The sequence below is a fragment of the Homalodisca vitripennis genome, chromosome X, assembly GCF_021130785.1.
Source record: "Homalodisca vitripennis isolate AUS2020 chromosome X, UT_GWSS_2.1, whole genome shotgun sequence".
Classification (NCBI taxonomy): domain Eukaryota; kingdom Metazoa; phylum Arthropoda; class Insecta; order Hemiptera; family Cicadellidae; genus Homalodisca; species Homalodisca vitripennis.
The window spans coordinates 11,501,803-11,516,513 of NC_060215.1; positions in this window are offsets into that span (position 1 = coordinate 11,501,803).

The window sequence follows — 14,711 nt, forward strand, 5'->3', positions numbered from 1 at the left end:
CTATACTACTATCGCTGTATCTTGGTATAAATACTAACTGATAATAAACCTGTTTCTATACTACTATCGCTGTATCTTGGTATAAATACTAACTGATAATAAACCTGTTTCTATACTACTAGAGCTTTATCTTGGTATAAATACTAACTGATAATAAACCTGTTTCGATACTACTAGAGCTTTATCTTGGTATAAATACTAACTGATAATAAACCTGTTTCTATACTACTAGAGCTTTATCTTGGTATAAATACTAACTGATAATAAACCTGTTTCGATACTACTATCGCTTTATCTTGGTATAAATACTAACTGATAATAAACCTGTTTCGATACTACTATCGCTTTATCTTGGTATAAATACTAACTGATAATAAACCTGTTTCGATACTACTATCGCTTTATCTTGGTATAAATACTAACTGATAATAAACCTGTTTCTATACTACTAGAGCTTTATCTTGGTATAAATACTAACTGATAATAAACCTGTTTCGATACTACTATCGCTTTATCTTGGTATAAATACTAACTGATAATAAACCTGTTTCTATACTACTACAGCTTTATCTTGGTATAAATACTAACTGATAATAAACCTGTTTCTATACTACTATCGCTGTATCTTGGTATAAATACTAACTGATAATAAACCTGTTTCTATACTACTATCGCTGTATCTTGGTATAAATACTAACTGATAATAAACCTGTTTCTATACTACTAGAGCTTTATCTTGGTATAAATACTAACTGATAATAAACCTGTTTCTATACTACTATCGCTTTATCTTGGTATAAATACTAACTGATAATAAACCTGTTTCTATACTACTAGAGCTTTATCTTGGTATAAATACTAACTGATAATAAACCTGTTTCGATACTACTATCGCTTTATCTTGGTATAAATACTAACTGATAATAAACCTGTTTCGATACTACTATCGCTTTATCTTTGGTATAAATACTAACTGATAATAAACCTGTTTCGATACTACTATCGCTTTATCTTGGTATAAATACTAACTGATAATAAACCTGTTTCTATACTACTAGAGCTTTATCTTGGTATAAATACTAACTGATAATAAACCTGTTTCGATACTACTATCGCTTTATCTTGGTATAAATACTAACTGATAATAAACCTGTTTCGATACTACTATCGCTTTATCTTGGTATAAATACTAACTGATAATAAACCTGTTTCTATACTACTAGAGCTTTTTATTGTTGTATAATAACTATTGGATAAACATATCTAAGGAGTCAATCAACACAATGAAGATAAATGAGAATCTAACCTGTTTATTTACAGAGTACCTACTAGCTGTTTCCAGCGGTTTCGCAAGCTTTTCGTAAGCTTTGTCCGTGTATGAGCACTTCTGGTTCTAGTGAATTATATTTCCAACGCCGATGTAGAGTTTAAATTGTTGCCACGATCTAGAAAGTCGGTCAAAAGTACATGTTTATAGCTACTGAGTACATGTACATCAAAACTTAGCGCCTTTAAATAGTGTTTGGCTATTTCATATACGTAACTGTCTCGTAAATGCAGTTTATAATTTGCAGGCGCGTTGTAAACTTTTTTATTTTGCAGTGCCGCCTGGTGGTGAGTTACATCAATGGGCATAGTATATAAACCTTCTACGTGGAAAATACATATACATAAAAATTTTCATAATGATCGGCTAAATAGTTTCTGAGTCTACAAAGGACATACATACAAACAATCATATATATATATATATATATATATATATATATATATATAAATGAATTTTTATAAAAATGTAAGTATATAAAAGTATTATATGTATATCTTAGATATCTGAGATATAAAATCTAAATTTGAAAGATCGTTTGAACAAACAAAACACTGGTTTTTCTGTTAATAAATTATACCAAGACTGAAAAAATAATATTTAGATTTAAAAAACAAATTATCAGGTGTAGATAGTTAATTATCTATTTAAACTTGTAAACCTATCATCTTTGTAAAAAACTGTCCGAAGTTACTTATCTTATAAGGAAGTTAAAGGGTTGTGTGAATATCATGGGATGATATGGGATGAGGTTCTTGCCATGATATACTTTGGTCTTTTTCATACCCATTTAACTTATGGTACATACCTTCTGGGTAATTCAAGTTCAGCTAAGAGGGTCTTTATTTGCCAAAAGAAGGTTCTTAGAATAATAATTGGATTATCCAAGTTAGACTCATGCAGAACAACTTTTCAGCAATTTAATATTATGACTCTTGTCTGTACCTATATTAACTGTATCTTGAAGTATGTTAAAGCAAATATTGGCAATTTTAATTATGCCAATTTAATTCACGACCACGATACTAGACTGAATAATTCTTATATATATGGTTGAGTAAGATATTGAAACCTAAATGACAACAAATAGGAACCAGGCTGGTCAATGGAGGTTTGTTGCTTTAACTTTCACATAGTTTCTAACAGAAATTAATATTAAATAACACATCAACACTTTTTGTTTATATAATATTATATCATAAACAATAATTAAATTGTATTTATAAATTCAATGGTAACCTAAAAAAGATAAAGTTCAGTAAAACGTTAACAAAAAAGTTCTAAAATGCTTTTCAATTCTAACGTGGGAGATGATTTTGAAAAACAATAAAAATCATTTATTTCTCCTGCCAACCAACATAAAACACATAAGCAAATAAATAATTTTCCTCTCTGTCTATTTCAAAAATACTCAGAAGCTATCTGTAAAAAATAATACACTTGAGCCACCTAGAGCCAAACCCCACCACATACATTTGCATACTTTTTTGTCAGAGAGGCAAAAACTGTAACAAATAAACCCACCACAATACAAACATAATTTTTTTATTAAAAAACTCCTAAATTTGACAACTGATTAGTGAAAAATTATGAAAACATATAACAAATAATAGTTTATTATGAGGAAAAATAGTTTTTGGAAATTTGGATGTGGCAGGTTCCTTTGTACCTTTCCAGATTCACTTTGAAAATCATAGACTAGTTCTGTTAGTACTACTTTGTGAACAGTGCCATGCTGTACTAGGATATCCTCATACTGTTTTAAAATTTCATAAAAGGCATTAGCTATTAACTTGTGCAATTGTGTTGAGTTTCCAGGTACAAAAATGTTGAACAAGCATGTTTTTGGTGAAGCAAAACCAAAGTTAAATTGTGTATTGATTACTTCTCAAAAATAAGATTCTTTCACTTTGAATTCCAGGTCAACAGAAAACTCGTATTCTAAAATGTAAAGACTAAAACGGTGTTCAAATTTCCACCCACCTTGTCTGGCTCAAGCAGAATAAATTTTGGTGAACAGGTAAACACTTACTGAGCATGCTGGGAAGACAAATGACTGAACCGAACCCTCTGATTGGCTGCGATGGATATGGTGGAGTTTGAAACTTAAGATGGCTAAAATGACAATGGATCTGGTTGGTTTTGAAACTAAGCTATATTTTCAACATTTTTTACAGTAAGATGTAGCAGGTTCAGCTACAAAATAATGATTTATTTGAATTCATCATGTTTGAAACTATGGGGTAGGATGAATAACTCAATTTGCACAAAAATTGGATGTGGCGTGGATTGATTCTTGCAATGTTCTTTTAATCAATAATATAAAAATGTAAACATTCCTTGTACACTAGTTAGACAATGCAAACTTAAAAATATAGATTCCACCTCACACTATAAAATTCAACATCAGATAAACCAGTATGAAATAAAATAATTTGAAGTGAAAAGAATTATTAAGTCAGATGAATGATCTACATAACAGAAAATCCAAACGAACTCTGATCAGTCCAATGAAACCTCAAGATAGAGTTTGCCACATGTTAAAGTCTAAACGATGCAATACATTTGGATGAATCGGAAATACTAAGAAATTCCAAACTCGGGTTGAGGTTTTGAATTTTGAGTTTGCTCTATTTGGATAGTGCCTGGCTCAAGGAATTCAGTCAGAGAAAGCAAGCCAAAGAAGCAATATTCCTATGATGTATTATGGTTTGTCTTTGTCAGTATAGCACTACAAAGTGCATGTTACTCAGGTAGTTGCTCAAAGTGCTTGTGTTGCTAAAAGTATGTTGATTGTTGAGTGCCAACTGTTTGTGTTGTTATGCTGATTATTAAACAGTATAAATGGTTTCGAACCATCTTTCCATTTCATAAATCACTGACTCCACTATGAATGGAAAACTGTGAAAAGAGACAAATCTCTTTCACTAGTCCTCAACGTTTTGATTTTACTGGATCTCTTCAGGTATGTTTCGACCACATACTGCAGTGATCTATTCTATGACATGGCTTTCAGATAGCAGGCCTAAGAGATTGTAACTTTAGATGACACATCTGCCACAAGAAACAACACCGTGTTTGAATAGAAGACGTTGTAATTCTTATGGTAGAATCCAATATGTTTTACTGCAATGAAGCTTCCAATATCTACAACAATCAGAAATCTGCTCTACAGTCTTTAAACTATATCTGCAGCTGGCATCCCACTTTTTTGCGACCTTTCGATATTTCACAAATGAGTAAATTATGCAACTCTATCTGGGATTCATCTCAACTGAGCAGGTAAACAAATTATTGCTGGTAGGATATGTAAGCGGTATTCAAATTCCTGGAAAAAATGTTAAAAAAGCTTAGGAAACACCTACCAACATCTTTTCCAAGCCAAGTATTGTCAAGGGAGAGAAGAAAAATAATAATATATTCATAATAAAACATGAATAAGGAGATCAACATATTCAAACATGAAAAAGGATTGTGTTTGGTCACTCGATATCAGCTGAAATAGGAAGTGACAGACACATGACAGTGGGAGTTGCAGTCATCTTCGGCAATCAGTTTGGCAAGCCCTCCCACTTCCACTGTTTGACTTCACAATTGACCTTCTAGAGGAATAAAAATGAAGCAGGTGTCTTTGGTTTGATCACTAATCCAAATTACTACAAGAAGCCTAACAAAAAATACTATGCACTGTACAGAAGCTTCTTTCTTATTGGATTTTATTATGAAATAGTAAAAATAAAAATACTTTAATAGTAATCAAATTTTATTTGTGTGAGAACTTTTGTTTTCAATGAAAACATGTTCAGACCCACTTAAATCAAGGTGGTTACAGTAATAATATGAAAAAATGTACACTTAAATATAAACATGTGTCGTTAAAAAAAAAACAAGTATATACAATTTTAAAACTAAGAAAGTATGCCTAGTGTATATATGCAAAATAAAATTAGTTTTTAAATTAGATTAAAACAATAACAGTGAATTTTGGAAAGGCCCAAGTTCATTATTTACTAAATTATTTCGGCCTTCCTTATAAAAATAATGTTATAAGCAAATGTAATTCCAGGCTTCACTGAGGTTGCATGCAAAATTTCAAATCTGTAGCTCATTTCACTCTTGAGATGTCCTGCAGACAGAGAGATGGACACACAATCATAAAAAAAGAAGTTGACAAAAAATTATCCACCATAGAGTTTACTCTTGTAAAAATGAAGAAGTCCAGATATGAAATTTTTCTTAACATATCTTATCAAATGATAAATTTAGATTTTTATTAATTTAATTAGTTTTCATATTAAGGTTTTAAATAATAAAGTCACACACCAAATCACTATAAAATGATGTATGTGTTGGGATAGATAGACTACATGTGTTAATATGTCATATGTTTGAATCTCATACTGAGTTTGTCTACCAATTTATTTATTCTGCCATTTTCTTGTTGCCACCATGGTTACCCATAAGCCAAAGTAAAAATATTCGCTAAGGCTCAGCAAAATTCCATGGAGTGACATGCACCATCATCGAACTTAGTGTTCAAAGTCTATAGGTCAGTTCGTTATCGAGATATCGTGCGGAATGATGGACAGATGTCAATGGTATAGAAGAGTAGGTACGGTGGTTATTGTGAGATAACCCAATCAAGTAACATTTAGAAAGGCTGCTGCTTGGATGGGTGACCGCGCGCAGAGTGATCCTGTCCTTGCAAGCAGCTCACTTGTCCAGCCATTGGTAGTGGTTCAGAAGTCATGTATAAGCCATCGGTCCCCAGGTAAGTGTTAAAGAGGAGTTTGTAGCCCTAACTTCGCTTGGTTAAACAAGTCATCTTTTACTTTTTTACAAATAGATGGACAGAAATGAAATTTGTCTAGCCCCATTCACTAAAGCTAAGCCAATATTAAATAATGAAAATCACAAATAAATAAGAACAACTATGTGTAATAACAGTTAGTAGCTCTAAAATCAATTGTTACCGTTAAAATACAGAGTTGGGCAAATATTTCATTAAAAGATCATTTCTTTTACTAGCATAGAAAAAGTCAATTAACGAATGCAAAAGATTTTGAATAAGGCAATTATAAAGTTCTTTTGTTTAATAATTTGATATCAATTAATCCGTATTTGGTGACTGTTTGTTCATAATTTTAATTTCAATGTAAATATGAGACTTATTAACTTTGTCCAGCTTAGAAAGAGGACGTTTCAGAGAAAAGTGATTATTTTTGTGAGAATGTACATCATATGTCTGATTAAAAACTTCTATATGACCGAGCATATAAGGCAACATCATAAACATATAAATTAAAAACTGTTAAAATGTTACTTTTTACAAAAAAAGGTTACAATGTGCATATATTCTGAATTTGTAAACATAGGAACAAATTTCTTTTGAATAACTAGTATTCTATAAACTGTAATAACAGAATCCCAAATAGACCATATTCTATTAAAGACTGAAAAAAGCAAAATAAGAATTACGGACATACAATGCTGGAACTTGGTGCATCAGCCGTTTGAGTAAGAATATAACTCTTGAAACCCTTGAAACAATTAAGTCAACATGAGCTCCCCATGTAAATTCATGATCCAGCATTAGTCCCAAAAATTGTTAATGAATTGTTTTAATTGTTGTTGAAAAATATGTTAATGATCTACTCTACATATATATCTCTTAGGTTAAAAATAGTACCTTAGGTTCTAAAATTTGTTCCTCTCTTAAATAAGAAACCATTACCACTAAACCCCTCTTCTGCTGTACCCAAATTAGAACAAGACAAGTTTTCAAGAACATTAAGACATTTAGTATGACATAGAAAAGTTGTGCCATCAGCATACCAGAATGAATCACACTCCAAAATACTAGGTAGGAAGGTCATTGATAGATAATGAAAAAAGATAGGATCCAAAATTGAACCTTGAGAACACCATACACAACTATAACTTCTTGAGATAAATCACACCCAGTAGAAACCTGCTTTTAACGGTTAAATAAGTAAGGTTTAAAAAGATCTAATTCATTTTGAACATTTTTAAGTCTTGTTAAAATAAAACATACTTCTGATAGTGTGGTTTCAAGTTGATCGGTATGAGACTGACATGTTGATTTGTCATCAAGATGAATACTGTACCCTATTTTATATTGATTTCGAGAGTTAAGTGGCACATCTAAAAGAGGAAGGCATTTTTCAGTTTCAGATTCAATAAACTTAAGAAAGTATTCTTCAATGAACACCACTAGTGTGAACCCACTTGTTGGACCCATTGTCATAGCCTGACCACAATACCAAATAAGTGGTATTTAAAGAGAATTCGATGTGTTCAATATTTTAAGTTTTAAGGTTTTAACATAGATTGGTTTTGGTTAGTATAAAACTGTTGTTAGTTTTATGTGTTTACCTGCGTCATACGTATAGAGGCAAGACACAATATTGAGACTGTTGCTGCCATGCCGGCTGCCACCTCCTCTCCCTGCAGTCTTCACTCATGATTTACCAGACCAGTCCGCCACTACTGTGTTGTAATGCATAATATTGAGACTGTTGCTGCCATGCCGGCTGCAACCCCCTCTCCCTGCAGTCTGCACTCATGGTACTAATGACTTACTAGACCAGATCGCCACTACTGTGTTGTAATGCATAATATTGAGACTGTTGAAACCATACCGGCCCCCAACCCCTCTCACTGCAGTCTGCACTCATGGTACTAATGACTTACTAGACCAGATCGCAACTACTGTGTTGTAATGAGACTGTCTAATGTAATATTGAGACTGTTGCCACCATACCGGCCCCCAACCCCTCTCCCTGCAGTCTGCACTCATGGTACTAATGACTTACTAGACCAGATCGCAACTACTGTGTTGTAATGAGACTGTCTAATGTAATATTGAGACTGTTGCCACCATACCGGCCCCCAACCCCACTCCCTGCAGTCTGCACTCATGGTACTAATGACTTACTAGACCAGATCGCCACTAAATGTGTTGTAATGCATAATATTGAGACTGTTGCTGCCATGCCGGCTGCAACCCCCTCTCCCTGCAGTCTGCACTCATGGTACTAATGACTTGACTTACTAGACCAGATGGCCACTACTGTGTTGTAATGCATAATATTGAGACTGTTGCCACCATACCGCCCCCCAACCCCTCTCCCTGCAGTCTGCACTCATGGTACTAATGATTTACTAGACCAGATGGCAACTACTGTGTTGTAATGAGACTGTCTAATGTAATATTGAGACTGTTGCCACCATACCGGCCCCCAACCCCTCTCCCTGCAGTCTGCACTCATGGTACTAATGACTTACTAGACCAGATCGCAACTACTGTGTTGTAATGCATAATATTGAGACTGTTGCTGCCATGCCGGCTGCAACCCCCTCTCCCTGCAGTCTGCACTCACGGTACTAATGACTTACTAGACCAGATCGCAACTACTGTGTTGTAATGAGACTGTCTAATGTAATATTGAGACTGTTGCCACCATACCGGCCCCCAACCCCTCTCCCTGCAGTCTGCACTCATGGTACTAATGACTTACTAGACCAGATCGCAACTACTGTGTTGTAATGCATAATATTGAGATTGTTGCCACCATACCGGCCCCCAACCCCTCTCCCTGCAGTCTGCACTCATGGTACTAATGACTTACTAGACCAGATCGCAACTACTGTGTTGTAATGAGACTGTCTAATGTAATATTGAGACTGTTGCCACCATACCGGCCCCCAACCCCTCTCCCTGCAGTCTGGACTCATGGTACTAATGACTTACTAGACCAGATCGCAACTACTGTGTTGTAATGCATAATAATGAGACTGTTGCTGCCATGCCGGCTGCAACCCCCTCTCCCTGCAGTCTGCACTCATGCTACTAATGACTTACTAGACCAGATCGCAACTACTGTGTTGTAATGAGACTGTCTAATGTAATATTGAGACTGTTGCCACCATACCGGCCCCCAACCCCTCTCCCTGCAGTCTGCACTCACGGTACTAATGACTTACTAGACCAGATCGCAACTACTGTGTTGTAATGAGACTGTCTAATGTAATATTGAGACTGTTGCCACCATACCGGCCCCCAACCCCTCTCCCTGCAGTCTGCACTCATGGTACTAATGACTTACTAGACCAGATCGCAACTACTGTGTTGTAATGCATAATATTGAGATTGTTGCCACCATACCGGCCCCCAACCCCTCTCCCTGCAGTCTGCACTCATGGTACTAATGACTTACTAGACCAGATCGCAACTACTGTGTTGTAATGCATAATATTGAGATTGTTGCCACCATACCGGCCCCCAACCCCTCTCCCTGCAGTCTGCACTCATGGTACTAATGACTTACTAGACCAGATGGCCACTACTGTGTTGTAATGCATAATATTGAGACTGTTGCCACCATACCGCCCCCCAACCCCTCTCCCTGCAGTCTGCACTCATGGTACTAATGACTTACTAGACCAGATCGCAACTACTGTGTTGTAATGAGACTGTCTAATGTAATATTGAGACTGTTGCCACCATGCGAGCTGCCACCTCCTCTCCCTGCAGTCTGCACTCATGATTTACCAGACCAGACCGCCCCTACTGTGTTGTAATGCATAATATTGAGACTGTTGCTGCCATGCCGGCTGCCACCTCCTCTCCCTGCAGTCTGCACTCATGATTTACCAGACCAGATCGCAACTACTGTCTTGTAATGCATAATATTGAGACTGTTGCCACCATGCGAGCTGCCACCTCCTCTCCCTGCAGTCCGTTGTCTCATACTATTGAGAGTAAAAGTGAATTTGGTTGGTTTCCTACTAATTTAATAGTGATATCTTAACTAAGTTTCTTATTATTTGTTTTATAGTGCTAGGGCTTCTCGAATCATGACTATATTTATATGAACATATTCTTTTATCAATCTTAATCAAGAATCAGAAAAATTTAAGAGCAATATTCTTTACTAATAATAAGACGCTCAGGTAAAATAACAGGGTTATACTTATACCACCACAATAAAAAAATTATAAGTACGAATATGGTGTAGCTGTATCTGTATTTTTTCTGATAACTAACACAAATCAAAATTAACATGTCCATCTATACGCACAAATCTGGGGCATTAAAAATAAAACGCCAAAAAGGAATTCGGAAAAAGTAGCTAAAGGTCGTCAGAGTATTAAAAGTTTTTTCCAGTCAAGGAAAAGGACAATAACAATACGTTCAGTCTCAAATATCTGAATCTACAACAGTCTTAGATAGACAACCTTTGTGCTCTTTTGATCAATCTATTTCAAAGGCAGACAAACAAGATGCTATGGATTGTAAACATGAAAAATAGTTGAAGCAGAGAAAACAAAAAATGATGATGATCATAGTATGAGTATAAATTACAGCAATACTTTTATTTTAAACGATCCTGGTTCTTGATCTGGAGTAATCACTGATAAACTGAGACAGGGAATAACACCATCATACACTGGGTTTTCTACTTTTCAAACCAGATCAAAATCGTTTCCTTCTGAACTTATAGGAAAACATTTTCATGAGACATTGCTTTATATGAAAACAGCTAATAACAAAACAAGTAAACAATTTCCACATGAATGGTTAATGTGAGCAAATGAAAAAGCACTATTCATTATTTATTGTGCAGCATTTTCAATCAAATCAAAGTAAAGAGTTTCTCTTTTCTTAAACCCCCCTTCAAAAGACTTTACAGGTTGTCACCTATTCATGAAAAAGCTCGGAGCATCGGAAACACTTCCTTAAATAGAAAACTCTTCAGACATTATTGAATGATTATAGTGTAGGCCAGTGGTTCCCAACCTTTTGTGTTTGGCGACCCACTTCCAAATGTTTGTTCACATTCGCGACCCATCCCTCACCCGTGATTTTATATATACATATGTATATTATGTATAAATAACATTAATATAAAATACACATGATTTATATTTAAATACGTGTATAGAAAGAATGTAAAATGTAAATAAATATGTACACAGCTTAGTATTGAAAACATAGATAGAGTTTATTGATTATTCAAGATTACAAATAATTTTTCTATAATACTAGTGTGACTTCTGGCATTGTTTTGTCTGAACTGTTCGACTGAAGTAATTCAATGTCAGGATTAAAATTAGATATTTTGAGGCGTAAATCACTTTCAAGGTCCACCAGTCTGTTTCTATACTTATTCTTGATGTGAACCAAGGTTGAAAAGGCACGCTCACAAAGATATGTTGTCGAAAAAACCATTAGGAATCTCATTGAAAATTTTGACATCTTAAGAGTGGGATACTCGGAGAGAAAAAGACAAAATTGGGAATACTGTAAGTAAGAAGAGCAAGAAGGAAGCTAAGAATTGAAAAAGAACAAAAAAAACAAGGAAAGAGAAGGTGTTATGCTGCTGGTTAGATATGCTAAATTAAAATTTTAAAATAAATAATAGTGTTAAAAAACTTTGACAGCGATTTTCCGAAACCTGTGTTTTACATTACCAAACTCAAAAACTATTTGTGCTACAGCTACAAAGTTTTTACGAGTTACTCAGGACACATATAGCTGCAATGTGAACTATAATCATAAGGGTGAGTAACGACATATTATTGTGTACTGAACTTCCACCCTCCTAGAAATACGTGGCGTTGGCCGCGGACAAGGATGCGTGTCTGGTAGTTTGACGGGATTCGAGACCGTCGCGGCATACGCGGACGTTCATACTATGGATGGACGGACGCGACGCCACGGCAGTGTGACATGGCCTTACGAGTGACAGTCACGCCGCGACCCACCTCAAATCCGCCCCGCGACCCACTAGTGGGTCGCGACCCACCGTTTGGGAAACGCTGGTGTAGGCAGTAACCTCCAACAGATGACAAAATATGAAGCAACAAAATGGAAAGCTGTATTACAATGAATACTGAACACAACTTTATTCTTAAGTAGTAGAAGTTTAGCATAACAAGGGGAAAATACTAAAATCGGAAATGTGTATAAAATGGCAATTTTTTGGGAGTATTGGAACTGATTGGAAAGTATGACGAGGTAACTTGCTAACATCTAGCAGAAGTAAGGAAGAACCTACTTATGAACAAGAGTATGATAGTCCAAGCTCACTATTTATTTTGGGACTCTTAAAATGTGTTTATTTCTATATGCAGAGAAAAAATATTGAAACCCATTTTACAGCAAAGAGAAGAGTCTGTTTTCTATGGAATCATTCGACCCCTGACATTTCCCATCAATGTGCTAATTTTTCACTATGTATGTCAAAATCCAGAGATAAATTCATTGGAAGTTGTCTGAGGTTTATTGAATTCATGAACTTTACCAGGGAAAAGGGCAAAAAACCGATGAAATACTGTCCTCATTGAAATCTCTTCAATACCATTGACTTTTGTTAGGGCTATGACAATGGGTCCAACATGTGGGGTCACACTAGTGGTGTTCAGTCAAGAATGCTTGGGAAAAACAAGTCTGCTATTTTTTCCCCTGTGGACACCTCAACAGAATTGGTGTCAATGCCACTAAACTTAATTCTGATGTTATGAACATTTTTTTAAAGTTTTTACTCTTTATTCTATAGCAGCCTTGGCCGTTGGGAACTGTTGATACATTTACCGTTGTCTTTATTAAGCCTTTCCGAAACTCGTTGGAACGAATGACTACAAGCTGTGCCACCCAACTGTGAAACACTATCCTTCAATCCTCAGTGTTAAACGTGCTCCTGGAAGATAAGGTATCCACATTAACTCCATCAGCAAGAAATACTGTTTTGGGATTCAAAAAGTACTTTAGATCTTTCAAAGGCCTCTTGATGTCATCATTTTGGCTCAAGATTTTGGCTTCTATTGATCAAAGCACAATAATACAGAAGAAATGTATCACCCTCAATATCAACACACAACTAATTAAAGATTTACTGAATGAGATGCAGGTCCAAAGGGATTCGTGGGAAACCATCCTAATGAAGCAAAAGTACTCTAGGGAAGTTATAGCATGACCGGTGGGATGCGCGTGAGGAGTGGAGGAGTTGAGCGAGTGGGGGCACAATCTAAAGTAGGGGAGTGAATACGGTGCTACTAACCCTACTGAGAGTTTTCGGCTCCCGGCTCATAGTGGTGGCGGGAGCCGAATATTGTAGTGTTTGCCAACATTTCTAGACCCTTATGTTCTTACCACGGTGGTCATTTATGATGAGCAATTTAGTATAGGAGACCTTGAGAATATTTGAACATTTCTAGACTCTTTTGAAGTTACGGCGACGGACTTTTATGATGGGGAATTCAATACAGGAAATCTTGGAAATATTGGGACCGGATGTACGTGATCTTAACAATGACTATGTTCTGTCGAAATTGTGTTCATAGCTCACCCTTCTTAATGAGTTCGCAGTAGAGATACCTGGTGGTAAGAAAGGGTTCTCATAAATTGGGAAAGGGTAGGAATTTATATTATTCTTGATCTCCAACGACGACAACAGTTCAGAATTGTAATTGTTACGCTTTGTTAGCCATTAAAATTCAATTTATCATATACTAACCGTGTAAGCTTCAGGATTTACGATAGTAGATACAATTATACACTACAAAATCTTCAACTGACATAGCCTAGCTGCTAAAATAAAAATTAGTATAAAACTGGTTAAACTAATTTGTCAATATACACAGTAGAATAAGAAAAAACTCAGTTTTATCTACCAACTTGTATCAAGTTAATTTAATGATGTATACTTAAAATAAAAATAACGCCAACGATCCACACGCAATAGTTAACATAACAAAACCCCGTTGTCGATGAAAATTATTTATTGTTCTTCGAACTACACCCAAATCAAAATTGTCCAGATTACTTTTAGTATGTTTGCGTTTTGTTACTTTGTTGGGCGTACTAAAAGAATTGCCAATTGGACTTATTTTTTTCCTCCTTCAAAATTCGTCTCAGCGTACTTTCAGAAATTCCAGTTGCCTCTACGACACGCTGTTGAACTTTCTTCAAATTTATAAGTGTGTTGGTTTCTGCTTCCCGTTTCATAAAATGGGAAGCACTTCTCTTGCTTGGCCGTGTATAACCTTTCTACCTCCAATTTTACTTTTACATTATGATCCATCTCACACTCTTTACTTAAAACGTAATGAGCACAACGCAATTAATTCAAAAATTGTATTACAACTCGTGAATTGGCACAAGCGAATGTTTTTTAGGCGGCACGTATAGAAGATTGGAGACCGAAGTTCACAAGGCTAAATACGGCAACAGACTGACCCGCTCCACCCCCACCACTTTAGTTCCGTCTTTGCCTACGGCGCATCTCGAAGTCACCGGTCATGCTATAAATTCTCTACTATAGTTGCAGAGGTAGTAGGCAATCCACCTAAGTTTGTT